Source organism: Bidens hawaiensis, unplaced genomic scaffold (assembly GCF_021521415.1).
Source record: "Bidens hawaiensis isolate Kalapana, Puna unplaced genomic scaffold, B.hawaiensis_p1.1 tig00025391_1, whole genome shotgun sequence".
NCBI classification, from domain to species: Eukaryota; Viridiplantae; Streptophyta; class Magnoliopsida; order Asterales; family Asteraceae; genus Bidens; species Bidens hawaiensis.
The window spans coordinates 194,026-214,975 of NW_027494059.1; the positions used below are offsets into that span (position 1 = coordinate 194,026).

A 20,950-nucleotide genomic window follows, 5' to 3' on the forward strand; every position below is an offset into this window, starting at 1 on the left:
ATATAAAAATTACTAGATAAACGCGATTTTTACGGATAAAATTTTCCGAATGAAAAACGGGTCGGTTTATATAAATTTGGAAAACCCAAGTTGTTACCACTGTGATATCAAGTACTATCCTTGTAAGGCTAATGTGGTTGCAGACGCGCTAAGTCGAAAGAATGAAGAAGTCATTGCAACAGTGAAGTCGTATAAGTTGATCATTAACTCATATATCTTTGAAGAAATCATCAAGGTACAGTCTGAGGTGCTTATAAATGAAGGGCTAGTGAAGAAGGAAAGAATCTTCTGACAGCAAGACGAGCTGATGGAAAACAGCATGGTGTGAAGACTATGTTTGACCGCATGTGGATACCGCGCCAAGGAGATCTTAGGGGCCAAATCCTAGATGAAGCTCATAAGTCAAGATACTCGATTCATCCAGGATCCACCAAGATATATCAAGATCTTAAGAGAGACTACTGGTGGCCGGGTATGAAGAATGATGTCATAGATTATGTTAGGAAGTGCTTAACTTGCTTGCAAGTCAAAGAAGGACACCAGAAACCATATGAGAAGATGCAGCCCCTAGAGATACCACAATGGAAATAGGAACACATCACCATGGATTTCATGACTAAGCTACCGCGTACAGCTAAACAACATGATACCATCTGGGGGATTGTGGATCATTTAACGAAAAGTGTTCACTTTCTGCCTATACGAGAGACCATCTCGTCTGAAACGTTAGCGAACGTGTTTATAAAAGATGTTGTGGCTAAGTATGGAGTGTCGCTATTAATCGTTACTGATAGAGATACTCGCTTTACTTCGAGATTCTGGAAGAAGTTCCATGAAGCTATGGGAACGAGACTGAACATCAGTATGGCGTATCAACCTCAAACAGATGGGCAGTCTGAAAGGACGATCCAAACCCTTGAGGATATGCTACGTGCTTATGTTTTAGACTTTGGAGGAAGTTGGGATGTTCATTTGCATTTTGCATATTTCTCTTATAACAACAGCTACCATTCGAGTATTGGTATGCCGCCATTCAAGATGTTATATGGTAGGCGATGTAGAACCTCGGTACATTACGGAGATATTGGTAAGAAAAAGATTGGAAGTTTGGAAGTGGTGCAAGAAACATCTTCAAAGTTTGATCAGATTAAGGAAAGGATGAAAGCTGCTCAAGACCGACAGAAATCATATGCCGATAAGCGGCGATGACAATTGAGTTTAGCATTGGTGACAATGTGATGCTCAAGGTCTCGCCTTGGAAGGGAATTATTCGTGTTAGGAAGAGGGGAAAGTTGAGTCCAAGGTATATCGGACCGTTTAAGATTGTATTGTAGATCGTGTGGGTGAAGTAGCTTACAAGCTAGATTTACCCGTGGAGCTAGAAGTATTTCATTATACCTTCATGTTTTCACTTGAGAAAATGTCTAGCTAATGGCACGTCGCATGTGCCACCAGTAGACATTGAGGTTGTTGAACAGTTAAACTATATCGAGCAACCTTTGGAGATAGATGACCGCAAGGAAAAGCAACTTCGTCAAAAAGTTATCCCATTGGTGAAAGTGATATGGAAGCATCGTAAATGATCGGATGCCACTTGGGAAGTTGAAGAAGATATGCGCAAGTTTTACCCAGATTTGTTTAAGAGATAGTTAGGTTTCGGGTACGAAACCTCTTTAAGGAGGGAAGTCTTATAAAATCCTACTTTTTGATAATAATAAATAAAAAGGATTGTGTTTATTTAAAAGCGTGTTAGTATTTAATTAAGTTAAATAAAATAATAGAGTATGGACCTGGTTAATAAAAGACAGAATAAGGGATGGTGATGGGCCTTAGGTCTATGGGCTTAAGAGAGTATAAATACTCCTTAAACCTCCCTAAACCCTAAAATCTCTCATTCTTATCCATAAGCCTCCTTACACACTCAAAATACACACAAACACTCTCAAACCTTACGTCTGAGATCCAAGGTCCAAGAACAAGCTTAGAGTTAATAGATCTTTAGCTTAGCAAGCAATAACAAGTCCGTAATCGTACGTTTAAGCTAATCGTAGCCTAAAAGACATCAAAGGTACGTGCTTTATGTACAAATGTTGTGTTTTTAAGAACGGTTTGCCTTATGACTTGGTACTAAGGCAAATCGGTTATTTTTATACCATGAAAATGTAAACTTGATGAACTCGTGAGTATGTACGATAATAACCCTAGATCTAGCTTAAACGGGTTTGAAATCAATAAAGGTTTAAACTTTATAGTTAAACGAGCTAGATCTTGGTCAAGGGTAGAAGTAAGCATGTTTAAAAGATAGAAGAACACTAAAATATGAGAATGGATGTTAAAATATATAGTGATACTGATAATAAAGGTATTGATAACCTACAATGGGTGTTTTCTAATGGGAAACTGACATTCGAATATAAGTATTCGCATGAATAACATTCGAATAGAAAACAAAGAAAGGAAATAAAGAAGGAAAAGAAGCAGAAACCGTTGATTCGAATAGACATGATGATTCTAATGGGGATCCATTCGAATAGAAGTTTGATTTGAATAGAAAGTTGATTCGAATGGAGGACCCATTCGAACAAAAGGTTAATTCGATTAGAAGGGTTCATTCGTTTAGAAATCAAGCATTTGAAATGAAAGTCTATTCGAATAGGGCCTGCCATTCGAATAAACAGACCATTCGAATAGAAAATTCATGTCGGTTAGATTAGCCCAAACTTAAAAATTTCTGATGAATTTTTATGATGTGTGTATAATGATGCTCTCACAACTAAGCTTTAAATTTATAAAACAAGACTTCTAAAGAAACCACACAAAACCGGCAAGTGTACCGATCACTAATAGTATAGCACTAAGGAAGTCCAAGTATCGAACATAAGGACACTTGAAAATGTTAATGATACTTAACCCTAACCAAGACTCACCTAAGAATATTTAAATGATTTTTAAATGATAATTAACTACTTAACTAACTTACTTTAACTAAATTAATTAACTAAACTTAACTGCAATCGGAGAAAACGTCTACCTAGGTAAGAATCATATTAAAGGTATAATAAGCTAATGGATTGAATAATCTCACGACACCGGTATCTAAGGATGACACAACTAAGGTTCACTCAAGAAAGCTATATCACCTCTCGGTCTCACTACCAAACTCTAACTTACACTTAGTTGATTTTAAGAACAAACCGGGAAACGACCTGTTAAAGTGCTCTAATGTCGACTCTCCTCTCGGTCTCACCGACACACTACCCTAATGGAGACGAATACTACGCAACCAAGGATAGAGGAACAATTTAGTTTAACTTAAACTAGATCAACTAATCGCTCAAAACCCAAACCCGACAAGAACCGAACCCGCTCTCGCGAGATCCTAATCCTAACAAGTAAAAGCTATGAGACGACCTTACTTCCAATCACCTCTCGGTCTCTAAGAAGGTGTCCACCCGCTGAATATAATCACTTAACTTACCCACTTAAACCCTACGGTTGTACACCCCGTAAACAATCTCTAAACACAATGTAGAGAGTTCAAACAAGCTAAAATCAATCAAAACCGATTCAATCAATCAAAGCAATAGGTATAAGAGTATAATTAACAAAAACACAGCCACTAAACACAACCTAATTCAATGTTAAACCAAACTTTACATTAACAATTCAAGTCTTGATGACCAACAATCCATATTACTCATTGAAACCTAACAGTAATCATCTAACCTAGGTAGAACTAACAACATTAGCCTAACATTAATTTTGGACAGCAGCAAACAATTTATTTAAACATCATAAAACTCAACATAAACATAAGTAAACTCATTCAAGAATCAATCTCAATCAAACACAAGTCAATCTTCAAGTTACTTGCAAAACAATCCAACATAAAAGATCAAATCAACTAGTTAGGGTTCTTGAACAAAAACACAAAGTTTATGGGTGTATTACTTAAGATTAGAGCTGAGATTATTAATGTATAAGGTCCCCAGCTGCTGTACCAAGTCACCACGAGCCTTCCTCTTCTTCCTCTTAGCCGCCTCAACCCTTTTTTCTTTCTTTTCCCTTGGCTGAATTCCGATCGGACTGCCCTAGATAGTTAGGGTTCTTTTCTTTTTTTTTATTAACTTCATATATTAATGCAAGTAAGGTTTGGATCTTGTGGGCTTGGGTCGGGCCTTGACTTGTAGTATTAACACTTGATCAAATAAGCCCCTAGAGTCTTCAAACTTTACTCCTTTCTCCATAAAATCTCATAACCTACAATTAAAATTCAATCTTTGTAAAATCAAGTAAACACCATCCATAACTCTTATTAATTAAACTATTAAGCACGTAAAACATGATAAAACGATACGGAAAGTAAGTGTGTTTTACAACATAGAATTTTAGTAAAGAACAGTTAATGAAAATAAAATTTTTCCAAGCTGACCTGACAACTTAACCCAGCCAGGGGCTCTGCCCCTTGGACCCCCGTTAGAGGTTCCCACCCCTAGAACCCCACTGTCAGGGGTGATGCCCCCGGACTCCCGTTCGTTGAGGGTTTATTAAGCTAAAAATATGATATGGATAGGGCTAGTTAATTGATACTTGTAATTGTTATACAGTTAGCCGAACCCAGTTAAAGAAAGGAATTGCTATAAACTCAGAAAAAAACAGGATCCATGTGAGTTTCTAGCCCCACTTCCTTGTTATGTTTTCGGGGTTGTGTGCATACTCGATGTGTTTAGTTAATACACTTAACCTAAGTGATAAATGTATGATATGTGAAAGTTGTGATGTTGTATGTATATTATGTGAATGTTTTATGAATGAAATTTGAAGGATGTTGAAGGTAAAAGAATTAAAAGTAAACAAGTAAAGGTATATGGTTTCATGTATGGTTATGGTATGGTTTTATGGATAGTCGACGAACAAGTGAACCGGACCCTGCTAATATTCGAGGCAAGAGGGAACCGGACCCTAATAATATTCGAGACAAGAGGGAATCGGTAACCGGGCCCTAATAATACTCGAGGAAAGTAGGGCGAAATGCTCTTTAAAACGTATAAGTATGTATGTAAGATAAGATAATATTTGAAAGTATGAAAGAAAGAATTAAAGTAAGAATGAAGGTATATACTAAAGTATATACCCAATAAAGTAAAGCAGGATAAGAATGTAATATACGAGCGTATTGTATGTTGCATGATTAACTAGAACTCACTTAGCGTAGCTAACTTTTAGTATGCACGCAGGTGAATAGGCTAAGGCAACTGGCTTGAGCGAAGACACATTGCATTGGACTGAAGAGGCTGGCATCTTTAGAAGAATGTTGTGATGTTTCAGTATGACTTATTAAATTATGTTTAAAGACAAAAGTTGTTATTTTGAAAAGATTTGAATGATTATGTAATATATGTTTGAACTTTTATGTTCCGCGAAAAGTTTTAATTAACTCTGATATTTAGAACTGTGTTTATGAGTAAATCCAATGCCAAAGTAGGGCACCGGGACCGGGGCCTTACATTTTGATTTCATAATCATCGGTCTTGCAACCATTTGAAGTCGCTTTATAAGCGATTCGGCAATCCCATTTTGCGTATGTACATGAGGTGCAGGGTGCTCTACGTTTGACCCAATAGACATGCAATAATCCTTAAATGATTGGGATGTAAATTCACCAACATTATCCAATCGAATTTTCTTAATGGGGTGATCTGGGAAATGTGCTCTTAGCCTTATCAACTGGGCAAGTAATCGTGCAAATGTCATATTACGGCTTCATAGTAGGCACACAATTGACCATCTTGTTGATGCATCAATTAGCACCATAAAATATCTAAATGGTCCACTAGGAGGGTGTATGGGCCAACATATATCCCAATGTATTCTTTCCAAGAAAGTAAGGGATTCGGTCCCCACCTTAATTGGTGATGGACGATTAATCAACTTCCGTTTTGAGCATGTATCACATGTAATGTCCTTAGTCTGAAGAATCCTTTGATTATTTAAAGAGTGCCCACATGAATCTTCTATAATTTTTCGCATCATTATTGAACCGGGATGGCCTAACCGGTCATGCCAAACCATAAAGTTTTCTTTGTCCATAAACTTCTTGTTTATGACCATATTAGATTCAATTGCAATAATTTTACTGCAATACAAACCGTAGGCAAGCACGGGTAGCTTTTCTAATGCATGCTTGTTACCCGATTTCATAGTTGCGATTTGAAGGTACTCATTATGCCCCTCACTTATTGTCTCAACATGATATCCATTTAGACGAATATGCTTAAAGCTTATTAGATTTCTTTGAGGCAATGGGAGAAAATAAAGCATTTTTAAATTTAAATTGTGTTCCAGAAGGTAACACAATACAAGCTTCTCCAGAACCTTCAATTAATTTTGTACTACTAGATATAGTACTAACGCATACTAACGTTTGCCTCTTTTATAACTAAATTAGAAAAATAGTTCCTTTTCTTGAGAATTGTATATGTAGTTGCACTGTCTATTAAACATATATCTTCACCATTAATAGGGAGCTACGTTAACCACTCCATATGCTTCAAAATAAAATAAAATAAAGTTGCATAAATAAAACACTTAAGATACTTCAAGCATAAAAAAAATCCCAAAACATAATGTCTAGTGTGCTTCAAAACAAAAACATAATCTCAAACATAAAGTCTAAAAGAAACATCAAGAAAATAACATAAATTAAATCAAAGCATTCATATGTAAGGAAAATTGCAAGCATCCAACTGGGTTGTATCAACCAAAATATCACCAGAATCCAAATTAGTTGGATCAGTAAGAAAATCATCATAATCCAATTTAGTTGCATTGCAAGTAAAATCACCAGTATCCATGTGAGTATCTTCATTAAGGTCTTTTTGACCATCGGGGATATCAAAACTTCCATTATCATATGTGAACTTTGTCTCTATTTGTTTTCCTTTGCCTTAGATGGATTGTTGGTAAAGCTCCACCAAGTGTTTGGGTGTACGACATGCATAAGCCCAATGATTATTACTTCCACACCAATGGCATGCATTTTGTGCAGTTTCACTAGGGCACTGGATGTTGAGAAAGACCCATTCTGACCTCCGTGAGATGGAGAAGAAATTCTTGGTCCGGAGTACCATATCTAAGTGTAATTGTTGCGCTAATAATTCTTGCTAGCCATACACGGCCGAATATATCGTTTTCTCTTTACCTTTTTCATCATTAGATTTCTTTTCATTATCATGCCACTTTTGGTGGGTTTTTGGGTTTCTAAACTGAACTCCATGATTATTCCCTCGATTATATCCATGTCTACGACCATGACCACGACCACAACCACGTCCATGGCTTCCACTTTGGCCATTATATGCTGCCACATTCACTTCTGGGAATGGAGCCGTACCAGTCGGAGGGTCTTGTGATTTTTCATGAAGAGCTCATTGTTTTTCTCGACCACGAGAAAACAAGATATGAGCTCATAATACTTGGTGAAACCCCTTTCACGATATTGTTGTTGCAGAAACATATTTGAAGCATGAAAGGTGGAGAATTTTTTTTTCCAACATCTCCTTATCGGTAATATGTTCACCATATAGAATCAGTTATGACGTGATTCTAAACATTGCCGAGTTATACTCGCTTATAGACTTAAAGTCTTGCAATCTTAAGTAAATCCACTCATAACGAGCTCCTCGGTAATATTAATGTTTTCTGGTGATCATACCGTTCTTTCAGTTTTGTCCAAAGGACAAGTGGATCCTTAATAGTTAGGTATTCATTTTTCAAGGCCTCATGGATATGATGGCGTAAGAAAATGGGCAATTTCATATTTACCCTTATAAACATTGAATATATCACCCATGTAAAACTAAAAATATCATATATATATACCCTTAAAAAATACATAAAATATCATATATATACCCAAAAAATTAAAAATAATTTAACAAATTACCATTTTACACTTATTTTACTAACTCTTTTAAAATAGCTTTGAGCTAAAAAAATATAAAGAAAATCAAATAAATTCCACAGCCCACTTCTTCACCATTAACCTGTTTGAATAACTCTTATTCTATAAAGAATTAATTTTGACCAAATTTTGCACAATTGGTGATTTGCAGACAATCTCAATCTAATCCAACTTCGACACCCCTTAAAACTGAAAACACCATCTCCGACAGTCCTCAGATATGAAACCGCCATCACTGCATTCAACTGCTATCATCGTCGGCCACCATGTCGTTGGTCCATGTCTCTCCATTGCCGGCCACAAACGATGGTGACAGACGTGTGTGCGGTGGATGAAGATAAACAGTGGTCGGAGAAGAAAATTATTTTCCGCCGGAACTGGTGGTTGAGGTCGTCGGAGGTAGAGCTGGCCGAATTAGTTATCGGAGAAAATTTAACTGTGAAAGGAGATTAGGTAGTTAAAGGCCACTAATTATGTGCTTTTTTTTTAGTTTCAGATTTAAGTTTTAATTTACTATAATCAAAATAAAAATTACTATAAACAAATCATTTAATAGAAAAGGGTAGAATGGTTATTAAGTAAAAAAGCATTAAAATTGGGTATATATGATATATTCAAAATTTGTAAGGGTAAATATGAAATTAATCCTAAAAAAATCATGGTCTTTACCTTATCTTGGGTAGTTGATGTATTTCCTTCTTTAATCATATCACCAAGATTATTAGCATCCAAATGGATTTCAACTTCCAATACCCATAACAAATAATTTTTCCCGATAATGTCAAGAGCTAAAAACTCAAGCTTTACAAGATTCGCCATGATGAATTAACTTTATTATAATGATACATATGAATTAATATTTAATGTAAGGCCCCATTACCGGTGTCTCACATTTGAACGTTTGATTTACTCATAAACACAGTTCTAAATATCAGAGTTAATTAAAACTTTCGCGGAAACGTTAACTTTAATCATTTGATACAAAACATTCGGTCTTTTCTTTAAAACATAAACACAACATCATATTTAAAACATCGTTTCTCCTCCTTTTATGATCAGATTCCAGCCATTCAATCCATGACATGTGCCCACCTCGTGCTAGCTCATTAAACACATTCACCTGCGTGCATATTAAAAGTCAGCTACGCTGAGTGAGTTCTAGTTAATCAGGCAACATACAATACATACACATATCATACATACTTACATATCCGAATATACGTATCCATACTTAACCAATTACCTTTCTATCATACATACATACATACACACATAATAATACATACCTCAGTCCACCGAGAGTATGTTCATAGTCTGTCGTCTATACCTATACTCAAGGTCGTGAACACGAAAAAGGTCCGCAGTCCTTACCTATGTTCACCATTCATGGTACGTGCAAGGTCCACGGTCCTTCCATATACCATCCTACAATAACAACACGTACAAGGTCCGTAGTCCTTCCCTATGTTGCAACCTAGTTCATGGCACGTACGAGGTCCACAGTCCTCCCTTATGCTACCACAATGCAATTACAGCACGTATAAGGTCCGCAGTCCTTTCCTATGCTGGCTCCTATCTGAAGTATGTATAAGGTCCACAGTCCTTAAATACGTTCTCATCTATCATCTATAACACGTATAAGGCCCGCAGTCCTTAACTACGCCATCACATGCCAAGTCTATGTCCAATGAAAGTTAGAGGGATTTGCCACCCTAACTTACTATGTCAGACGTAGAACTCATTTACCATTCCTGTACCTGTATACGCTTACTTTGCATATACAATAATTACATCGTATCATAAGAACACTCTAGGCGTTCTTTACATCATTCACTTAACAACCATTCTCCTTGTCGGTACGTGCAATATCCGAAGATCGTTCACGCCCCGACAAGCATTCATTCATAACATTCATACATTAACCATACATTACATGCAACATTCATTTATTTATAACTTGACGGTACGCGCAATATCCGAAGATCATTCACGTACCGACAAGCAATCATTCTTACCTTTCACATAAATCATGTATGGCATACACTTATCACTTAGGATAAGTGTATTAACAAATCACATCGAGTATGCACACAACCCCGAAAACATAACAAGGAAGTGGGGCTAGAAACTCACCTGAATGCGGTTATGTTCACCGTTTATGGTTATCCCTTTCTTGAGCTGTGCACGACTAACTGTATAACAATTACACGTATCAATTTAACTATCACTACCCATATCGCATTTCTAGTTTAATTATTGCCCTCAACGAACGGGGTCTGAGGGCAGCGGGGTTCTAGGGGCGGCAGCCCCTAGCGGGGTCTAAGGGGCAGAGCCCCTAGCTGGGGTTAAGCTATCAGGTCAGCTTGGAAAAATTTTATTTTCATTAACTGTCTTAACACATTTTTCATTTGAATTTTAAATTATTTTCTAAGTTGGGCTTATTTGTTAAGCCTAAGATAATGGGCTTAGCATCTTGTGGACTTAGCTAAGTCAAGCCCAACTATCCATTATCTGGCCCAATTGGGTCCAGGCCCAAGGCCCAATTGAAACTGTGTGGCCGAGAACTCAAAGAAGAGAACTCATGTTGGCCGAGAACACTGTCTTGGCCGAGGACCTTATTCTGACCGAAACCCATAGGGTGGCCGAGAACTCTTGGTCACCGAGAACTCTCGTTGACCGAGAACCCAGTGTGTGCCTATGACCGAGATCCCTGGTCACCGAGAACTCAGATTGGCCGAGAACTCGAGTTGGCCGAGAACTCGGGTCTGATGCTTCCAGCTCATTTCAAATTTCCTTTTTCAATCCTAGTCAGTTCAGGTGGCTGATGGTGGTCTCCCACTAATTTTTAACAACATTAGCTACCCTTCTTACACATTTTTCACCCATTATCCTTCCATTATCAAGATCTAACCCACCCTTAGCATAAAGCTTGAACCTTTATCCATTTTATCCCCATTTTACTAGATCTTTAACTAATGAATTGATTTAGCCCATTTCTATCATCAAGTTTGCAACTTTATGGTTCATCTATACCCGATCTACTCTAGGACTAGGTTTTAGGGCAAACCGTTCATTAAAACACAACCTTTAAGGTTGAAGTACGTACCTTTATGCGTTTCTAGGTTACGATTCAACTTGGTTATCTTGTATCTTGCCTAAATATCCAAGATCTATCACTTTATAGCTTGATTCGAGTCTTGGATCCCTTCCTCTAGCTCGCGGCCGTAGATAGGGAGTGTATGTGTGTGTTTTATGGTGTAGAATGGATGGAAATGGAAAGGATTAGGGTTTAAGGGGTATTTATACTCCCTTAAGCCCATTGACCTGAGGCCCATCTTTTCTTTTTGGTCCATAATTATTTCCACTTAAATAGCATACTTATCCTACCATCTATATTATTTTATTAATTATTTACTAACTCAGGTATACTTTCTCGTCATAATTAATAACATAGTTCATGTTACTTTTAGAATTTTCGGGATGTTACATTTAATAAACAATTATTACAAGAACATAAAAATAAACCGTGTAATAATTTTAACAGGATAAACAATAGCAATATCTAAAGGTCAATATATGTGACTCAAATATAAACGATAACAGATATTAATCACAAATTAAAAAAAAAACTAGTATTTTAACCTGCGCTTCGCAGCGGGAGACAACATTAGATGAAGCGGTTTTGCCTAATTAGCCATTTGCGCCTGATTTTTGTTAATACATCTAGTAGTTATTGTAAGCATTGACATCATTAAGGCAGGTTAGTTGCGTTATTTAGCCATGTTTTTATGCATCTAGTGGGGTTCCATGATACAAAAGCATCATAACCTATTTTGTAGATGTTAGTTACAAAATAATCTATTTTCATCAGCTGTAAATTGTAATTCTGTAATCGGCTTTTACCAAAAGATAGCTTTTTGTTGACACAAAAGGGTAGTTTATCATCATATGATTATTGGCTTGCAGGTTAATGCTTGTGTTTCTTCCTTGATTTTTTCCGCTGCATTGTGTATAAAATTTACCATTAGTATGTGTTTAGTTATGCATGCGATTAAAGAAACAGAAAATATTGTTAACCTGAGCATTGATGACAACGTAAAAATCTGCTGAAAGCCACCTATTTACATCCGTAGCATCCCCCATTTAATTGTTATATTCCCTAAAGATCAAGTGGGTCAAATGTTGTAGAAATGACAATAAGAAACAATTAAACAAATTGTACCTCTATACTATTTCATAAAAAGATGATTTTGTTTACCATTCGTGAGCCTTAGAAAGACACCAAAAGTAAGCACAGCCCAGAACTTTAAAATCATTTGCTGGAATTTAAAAAATATTATATTTATTCTTGGATATTTGTATTTGCAACAACTGAAGAATCACATCTTTGCATTAATAAGGGGGAAAAAAGTGCAACAATTTAAGATGTTTTACCTTAAAAGAGTTGTTGCGTGCCTCTTTAGATTTTGCCATTGAGCACAATCTCAGTCTTTACTACATAAATTTCAAATTGAGAACTTAGATATGTCTAAACACACCAAAAATTAGAGTTTTCTCTTTGTTTTGCTTTTGACTTGAGTTCTCTGCATCACGCCAATCAAACCTGCATCACTGGGGATTTTAAAATCATTTTACAAAAAGAAATGCGGGTCAACTCATCCAACTTTATGCAACAATGACCAGCTTAATGATTGTTTGACATGAGCACGAATGCATACGCCTTTCAAATATTCCTTTTTAAGATGAAAAAATTTATACTTACACACTTCCTAAGCGGCATTAATCGAAATTCAATCACTGATTGCCAATACCCTTTATGAAAACAAAGATACCCTTTTGAACAACCTAGAAAATGGTTACGTGCCAAGCCTGTTCCGATTTCCATCCACGGGTTACACACATGTATGTATATATAAAACATAATAACGAAGTACCTAAACAATGGAGATACTATAAGCCAGTCACTACCTTAGCTGCATGAAACCTACAAAGAAAATAAATTAAGAATTTCTAAAACTCACTTGGAGAAGACAAAATTGTAAAACTGCAGCATATTTTTTACCATTTAGACACCTTTAAACAATATAATATTGTTGTCTTATGAGCAAATACTATAGAAAATAAAATCAATTGATTGGTTCACCTATACAGTTGACAAAGTTACGCCATAACGTTAAGTAATGAGTACCATAAATAGTCAATTTCAAGAGCCAATTTGAAGAAAAAAGTTATAATGTTAAATTAGGGCAAATTAAATCGGACCTGAGGATTGATGGTGCGTGGACTTGAAGTAATCTTAAACCTAAAATTGAAATTGTTAGAGCAAGAACAAACCTAAAACCTGTGATTATGGTGGCCTTGATTATTTTCCTCTTTCTGATCTCTGTCTCAACTCTCTAGTGGTGTGCTTGAGAACACGAATGTAATTACTGGAAGATGGCTGTTAGCGTGCGTATATACTGAGTGTTCGAAATCGAAGATCCGACATCAATCCGGCGATGGTTATGTGTAAGGCCAATGTTAGTGACTTCCAATATCAAATTACGAAACCTATTATATATTTACGGTCAAGTTAATAATTTATGTCGGTGAGAAACCGGACACGAAACGAGAGCTTCAGTGCACGCGTTTAGCTTCGGTGAAGAGATCTTTTAGTTTATTTGTGTTTGGCTATATATATGCCCTCATTTGTCATTTATATGTGTGTGTTTTGGGACCTACACTGTGCTAGGGTGGGCAGTGGCGGACCCAGGATTTTTTGCCAATGGGGTCCCATATTTTCGGTGTTCAAATTTTTCGGGTCGGTCGTTGTTCAGGTCGGGTCGAGGCGAAGAACATAATAAAAAACAATATCATAATAAAACTTTCTTTTCAATCATCACTACCTGAACGGGTCAAAATGGGTCGGGTTGACACATAAACACTTTGTTTTCCCTTTCTTAAACATTTTTGAGATAGAACCTAGATCCACCATTTCATAAGCATGTGTTGAAAACCATTAACTTAAACTAGTGAAAAATAAAACTGATATTTTAAAGTGTTTGAATGTTTCTAAAGAAAACCATGCATAAAGTTGAAAACAATGATATGTATTTTAGAGGTGTTTGAATGTTTCCAAAGTTATCATTGCAACATTAGCAATCAAATGATTGATTAACACTAAAAATTAACACAAAAAACCAAAAACGGAGCCTTGTAAGACTTGAACCCATAACCTTTCAAAGATAAAACAAGGGACTTTCCACCAGACCACATCAACATTAATAGTATGGGTTCCAAGTATTAAATCTTATGGGGTCCTCAAAAAATTTAATATACCGCTTCTAATAAATTTTTAAAAAACATTGGTGTCCCGGGACCCCGATCCACACTATGTGGGTCCGCCCCTGAGGGTGGGAGGAAGTAGTTGTTCATATATGAGAAGATGGCGGTGGAAGAAGGCAAAACAACCGTAGATCAGAAAACACGTGTCTCCAACGTGTCAAAATTTTGACCCTACGATTATGAATTGTGATGATATGTGAGTGTAACCTAAGTTGGCTTTTAGTATATATATAATTACGATTGATGTTTAAATATATATAGAGGATTATATCAATTAGGTTTCATGTGTAAAATATTATTATTTTAACTTTAAATAGGTTGTATGTTTAAAACTGGTTGTGTTGGAAAATATGTAAATCGTTCATCGGATTATAAGTCATTCAAAAAAAATCGAATTTCATTTGTATTTTGAAAACAATAGAAAATTAATATCATTAAAAAGATATGCATGTTTTTCAAGTCAAAATTTTAGATAATCGAGAAGAATGCCAGTATTATATGGTAGAGATCATTGCATATTATTATTGTGACAATTTAGAAAGTAAATTGAATTCCGTTAAACAAATACATTAACTGTTTAACATAACAAAAATATTCACTATATATGTTACGATATAATTGTTACGGCATATTAATCTCACCTGATTATGCTACCAAATTGAATTATAAAATACAATCAGCTAATTAATAATCATGTTAAGAATAAATATAAGAATTGCATGACTTATAACTTGATTGTTTAAAGAGATTTAAGAAAAGAACGAAACTTATCTCAAACATAACCCAAAATCATATAAATTACAGTATTGATTATTTTGATAGATAGAAGACAATAACAAATTAATTTATGTTAACATACATTACGATAATTCAACTCCAAAAGCAAATCGTGTTGATAATGTGTTTTATAACAAGACTATTAAAAAGAAGATAAAAAGAGAATAAGTTTATATTATTAATTGGTATATCATACAATGAAATACCAATAGGTATTTATAAGGGGGGGAAACTTAAGGAACAAGCTAATCTATAGTTAGTAGTTAATAATCATAATAATAAACATAATAATATCTATATTCATAACAATATAGACTTTCTTTCTTTTTTATTATTTGAATCACTTATAGATAGTTCGATCTCAAATTCGAATATCACATTTTTAGGGAGATTAAAAATATATTTTAATAAGTATATTTCATATCATTTTTTTTTTGTTAGTTTGAATCTCAAATTTTGTGTAATTCAAAACACATAATATACCTACATGGTTATAGCACACATATATAATTACACTTAAATAACATGTATGTGTATATGAATACAACCTACACCTAATTACACCTAACAAGATGTGCATTTTAGGGTACAGATTTATTTTTGCTAGTGTATAAATAAGAAATGCACTAACCGATTAGAAAATATCATTGTCTACATTATTAAATCTCTTTTTAGAAAAAAAAAAATAATAATAATTGCAATAAACACTACTAAAACATTTACAGTTTTATGTGTCGGTCATTACTTCCGATATTCACAACATACTAAGTGCAAACAAAAACCATTTTAATCATAATGTAAATGGATTGTGGTTTTATAATAGTATGCAAACCTTGAGGTGCACTTGTTTCATCAAACTACATAAATTATTTTGGTGCACATTAACTAAAATACCAATCAAAACATGGATTATCAAAAACACATTTCATAATCAGATTTCAAACACATTCATTAAAACTTCAAAATAAACGTAATTCCATAAAAGAGGCCTAACCAAAACCAACAGTTTAGACTTTTTCCAAGTTCCATAACCTCATTATAAAAGTAAGACCAATATACCAAAAACAGGGAAACCAACACACACACACTCACACAAAACTTGCATATGGTATCTTACGTTTTTTCTACTCCTGGATCCTAACTATTAGTTAGCTTCCAAACCCACAAAACATATGGTTGTTTTTTGTTTACATCCGAAAGCATAATCTTGGTTGTAAATTTTATTCTTTTTTTTTTCTTGGATGCAAATTTTAATCCTTAGATTGAGCAATAGTGGTTTCTAATTAACCGTGTGCATAGTATTGTTTTCACTCAATGCCTCCTCTGTTTTGTTTGGAAATTTTTCAAACCCCAAGTATATGTTCCAACTATTTATACGAAACAACAAAACAAATGAAATTAATTGTCATGTTCTTTTATAGAAAAAAAAGACAATGTACTTGAATACGACGCAGTCAAGTTATTATCCAAACCTACACAACAAAAATTCTACTTACACTTAATAGTGTAGTTATAACAACCCATAATATTATCCCTATACTTTAACAAGGTGATTTCTACACATTATTAATTTATGCATAACAAGCAAAACTATTATAAAATAATTGTATGACTATTAAATGATGTAATCTATATACAACCGTGAAAATAAATAACAAATGTAAAGTTACTATCCAAACCTACACACCAAAAAATTATCCTAAATGTAATACAACCCAAAATGTTATTTCTACACTTTATCACAAAATTTCCTACACATAATCAATTTTAATATAACATCCAAAACTATTATAAAACAACTTTATGACTACTAACTAATGTAAAATATATATAATCGTGGAAATAACTAACATATGTAAAGTTATTATCCGAACCTACACAACATCAATTTCTTTTTACACATGACACAGATACCCTATACCAACAATTTAATCCTACACATAACAAAACTTACCTACACAAACAATTTAATCATACACATAAACACAGATTCCTTACACATAACAACACACAAACAATTAAATCATACATATAACACAAATTCCTTACGCATAACCTACACAAACAATTTAATCATATGCATCACACAGATTAACTACATGTAATCTCTTGCATAATATATATTTGCAGTTAACACACAACCAGATTCCAATCTCTCCCATCTTCCACATAAGCATATTCCCTACACCTAACATCTGTTGTAAACTACATCTACAACAAACACAATTCCTACATACATCATAATAACTTAAATTAAAATAAGATTGTATTATCCATTAGTTTATATCTGACATCATCACATCTTTAATACCGGTTATACACAATTACATATAAAGAACATATAAAAAACAATTACAATTTCTCACTAAGACTAAATATTGTAATTATATGCCCCTATAAAAATTATTCCAACACTATACCATATAGTTGTTTCATTCATTGTCCATATCATTCTATATCGTACTTACACATGGATCGAGCATACTAATCTAATTATCATATATACACATGAACTGAGCATATATATCTATCATACCTACACACATATTAAGCATGCCTACACAAAAATTGAGCATACCTACACATGAATCGAGCATACCTACACATAGGGGTGTTCAAATTCGGATGTCCAAAATTCAAATATCCGACCATTTCAAATAGTGGATTTCGATATTCAAAATTCAGATATTCGAAACTTCAGATATCCGTTCGGATATTTAATCGGATATCGAAATATAAAATAAATAAATACAAAATATATGTTATTAATTAATAACTTTAACTAATAATACAAGAAGTTTCAAGAAGATATGGATCTGCCATTCATTTCAAAAAAATCTACTAAAAAATAAATCACTCAAACAAGATGTGACCATATCAGTTAGCATCCACTGTCGTCCATCAACGACCGTCGCTCCCCAATTCCCCAACCCTCTTCGTCTCCATTTCAGATGAAGAACAAACCTTGTTTGTTCGCATATCTCTGTTCCATCTCCATTTCCATTCCAGATCAGATCTGTTGCGATGATGTCCATTCATATCGGTTGCCGAAATAACTCATTTACGGTGACTAGTTCAACGAGGTGATGCCAAATTAAAGTGTGGAGCTTGTGAACAGAGACAGTGTGTTGGTGGAGACATGACACGATAGTGGCCGACGTTTGGATGTTAGATCTAGGGTTAGAGAGATGGTAGAGAGAGAATGAGGTTAAGGGATTTGGAAAGGCTGAAGACCATGTGACTGAACATTAAAGCTTGAAAGACAATAAATCATAAATGACTTATATTCAAATTAAAATAAAAATATTAATATAATATTTCGGATAGTTCGGATATCCGAACTATCGGAAAAAAACACAGAATTGCTATCCAAATCCGAATTAGAATTTTCGGACATCCGAAATTTTAGATAGTTCGTATACGGTAAGTCGGATAATTTGGATACGGATTCGGATAATTTTGAACACCCCTACCTACACATGCAAATACAATTGTGTAGGAGCTAATATGTATTGTAGGCAAAGACAAATATGTACATTATATACCAACCCATAAAAACACTACAATACATAGTTATCATAGTATAGGCAACAACAAAAGAGTATCAATCAACAACACAATAGTGTAGGTAAACTGAATCGAATACGAATGTAGCTGATATAAAAAACATAATCAGATTGACGCTAAAAAAGCCATAACTCTTTCCCCAAGTTAGGAACTCTTAGAATTAAAATGTAAGAAACCTTGATCCGACACTAGAAGCCAATTAATCCTACAATATAACACATACCAAAAACAGTGATTAAAAACAAACAGATGTGGTAGGAATTGATTTGAATAACAAAAACAATAATAATAAGCTCAAAACCATAAATAAAAGAATCGATTATGTAATTTAGTTTGTAGGACTATGATATCGTTTATGTAAACAAATATACAATCAAAACCCAAAAAAATTCAAAAAAGCCCTAACCTTTGTCGCGATGATACTATCACACCTCAAATCAATTTCTTTAATCATTCTTCATATATGTGTTCACTAAATCTTCAACAAACTAATGCAGATTTTGTGAATTGATTATGATGTTGAAGCATTTTTGGTTGAGTTGATTAAGGTAATAAGGCATGAAGGCGTGAATAGGGGAATTGATTCAGATAGTTACCTTTGCTTTGATTGTGCCTACTGTAACATCCTACTTTCGATGATAATAAATAAAAGGAATTTCGTTTACTTAATGGTGTTTTATTTCTAGTCAAGATTAAATAAAATATTAGAGTGTGGGCTTGGACATTAAAAGATGGAATAAGGGATGGTGATGGGCCTTAGGTCCATAGGCTTAAGGGTATATAAACCCTTTAAACCTCCCTAAAACCCTAAACTCTCATTCTTATCATCTAGCCTCCATAACAAACACAAATACCCTCCTTTATCTCGGACCAAGATCCGGACAAAAAGACCCGAGCTCGTGGGTGTTAGAGCATCTTGGCAAGCAAGGCATACACAAAGAATAGATCGTGTTCGTGAAACTGATTCGTCTAAGTTACGTTTACGAAAAAAACATGTTCAACTCGTTTAGCATTCCTAGATCTATATATAAGTGGTAAAAATGAATCAAACGCAATGACTCGTTGAAATTCGTTAACATCTGATAGGTCAATTAATCGAATAAAGAACCAGTTATATATATATATATATATATATATATATATATATATCAATCAAACGCACCATTAAAACGCGATGTTTGGATGATTGGGGTTAGTAGGCGCTGTAAATCCGAGTCAAATGATACTAAATTTGTGTTGTTTCATCGTGATTTGAAGGTTAATTGCTAATCTGGTGTCTGTTGGCTGTTCTTATCGATTTTGACTCTGACACTGGAGTCAAAGTTAGATAATTCCTGGTATTCATTTGTTATTATAAGCGAATGGCTAGCCATTCGTTAAACGGTCATAACGAATTAGATGCATTTGTGTGTTATTGTAACAAATGAACCTCCCATTCGTCTTATAGAAGCCACGAATGGTGTTCGTCATTCGTTATCCACTCATTCGCCATGAAGAGATAGCGAATCAAACCATTCATTATAAGATACACTTGCGTGCTCGTGTAACGAATGAGCCTCTCACTCGTCTCAAAGAAATCAGAATGGCCTTATTCATTCGCTATCCCTTCATTCGTCTCGATAAGACACGGATTAAAGCATTCGCTATAACGAATGGAGCCATTCGTCATAACGAATGGGATAGCGAATGAAGCTTGACTAGAAATAAAGTATACAATAAAAAAAATTGGTTTTGATGAAATTTTAGTAAAGGGTCGTTAATGAAAATATATTTTTTCCAAACTGATCTGGCAGCTCGACCCCGGCCAGGGGCTCTGTCCCTTGGACCCTGTGTAACATCCCGTTTTCTCATTTCGATTAATAAAATAAGACATGAGTTATTATGAGTAGGGTTAGTGTTGGGTTGGATTAAAAAAAGTAGGAAGAAAAGACCATGGGCTTAAGCCATGACCCATTATATATAAACCTTAATTACCCCAAATCCATTCATTCCACCCATTTGTTACACCACCCAAAACACACACTTAAGCTCTTTCTCTTACTATCCCTTTCTCCAGCCGAAACCAAGAAGAAGAATTGAATCCCTACCCAAGGTAATGATAGTATGATATTATATGGATCCAAACCCGCTAGATCTAGTCGCGAAACGACGAGCCGACACCCTAAACCGTTAAAGTCACGAGAACCGGATGGAATCGGGTATAAACCAATCAAAAGATGAGCTTAGGGGTCACCCTAACTCAGATCTGGATTGAACGGGACGAAAAACGGTGAAAACAGTGTAAACTGGGGTAAAATACACTTTTTTGGCCACCGCCCG

General features: G+C 34.8%; 1 long non-coding RNA gene across 2 annotated transcripts; it reads right to left on the reverse strand.

Moving 5' to 3' along the window:
- Positions 1 to 11,650: 11,650 nt before the first annotated feature.
- Positions 11,651 to 13,470, reverse strand: LOC143571532 (uncharacterized). Of its 2 annotated transcripts, none has more exons than XR_013142112.1 (3): positions 13,305 to 13,470; positions 12,398 to 12,566; positions 11,651 to 11,963 (listed from the first exon to the last, which is right to left on the reverse strand). It is a non-coding gene; the product is annotated as an uncharacterized LOC143571532 (long non-coding RNA). The 2 variants fall into 2 exon arrangements; XR_013142113.1 differs by having other exon boundaries at positions 12,398 to 12,947; positions 13,305 to 13,464.
- Between the last annotated feature and the right edge of the window lie 7,480 nt (positions 13,471 to 20,950).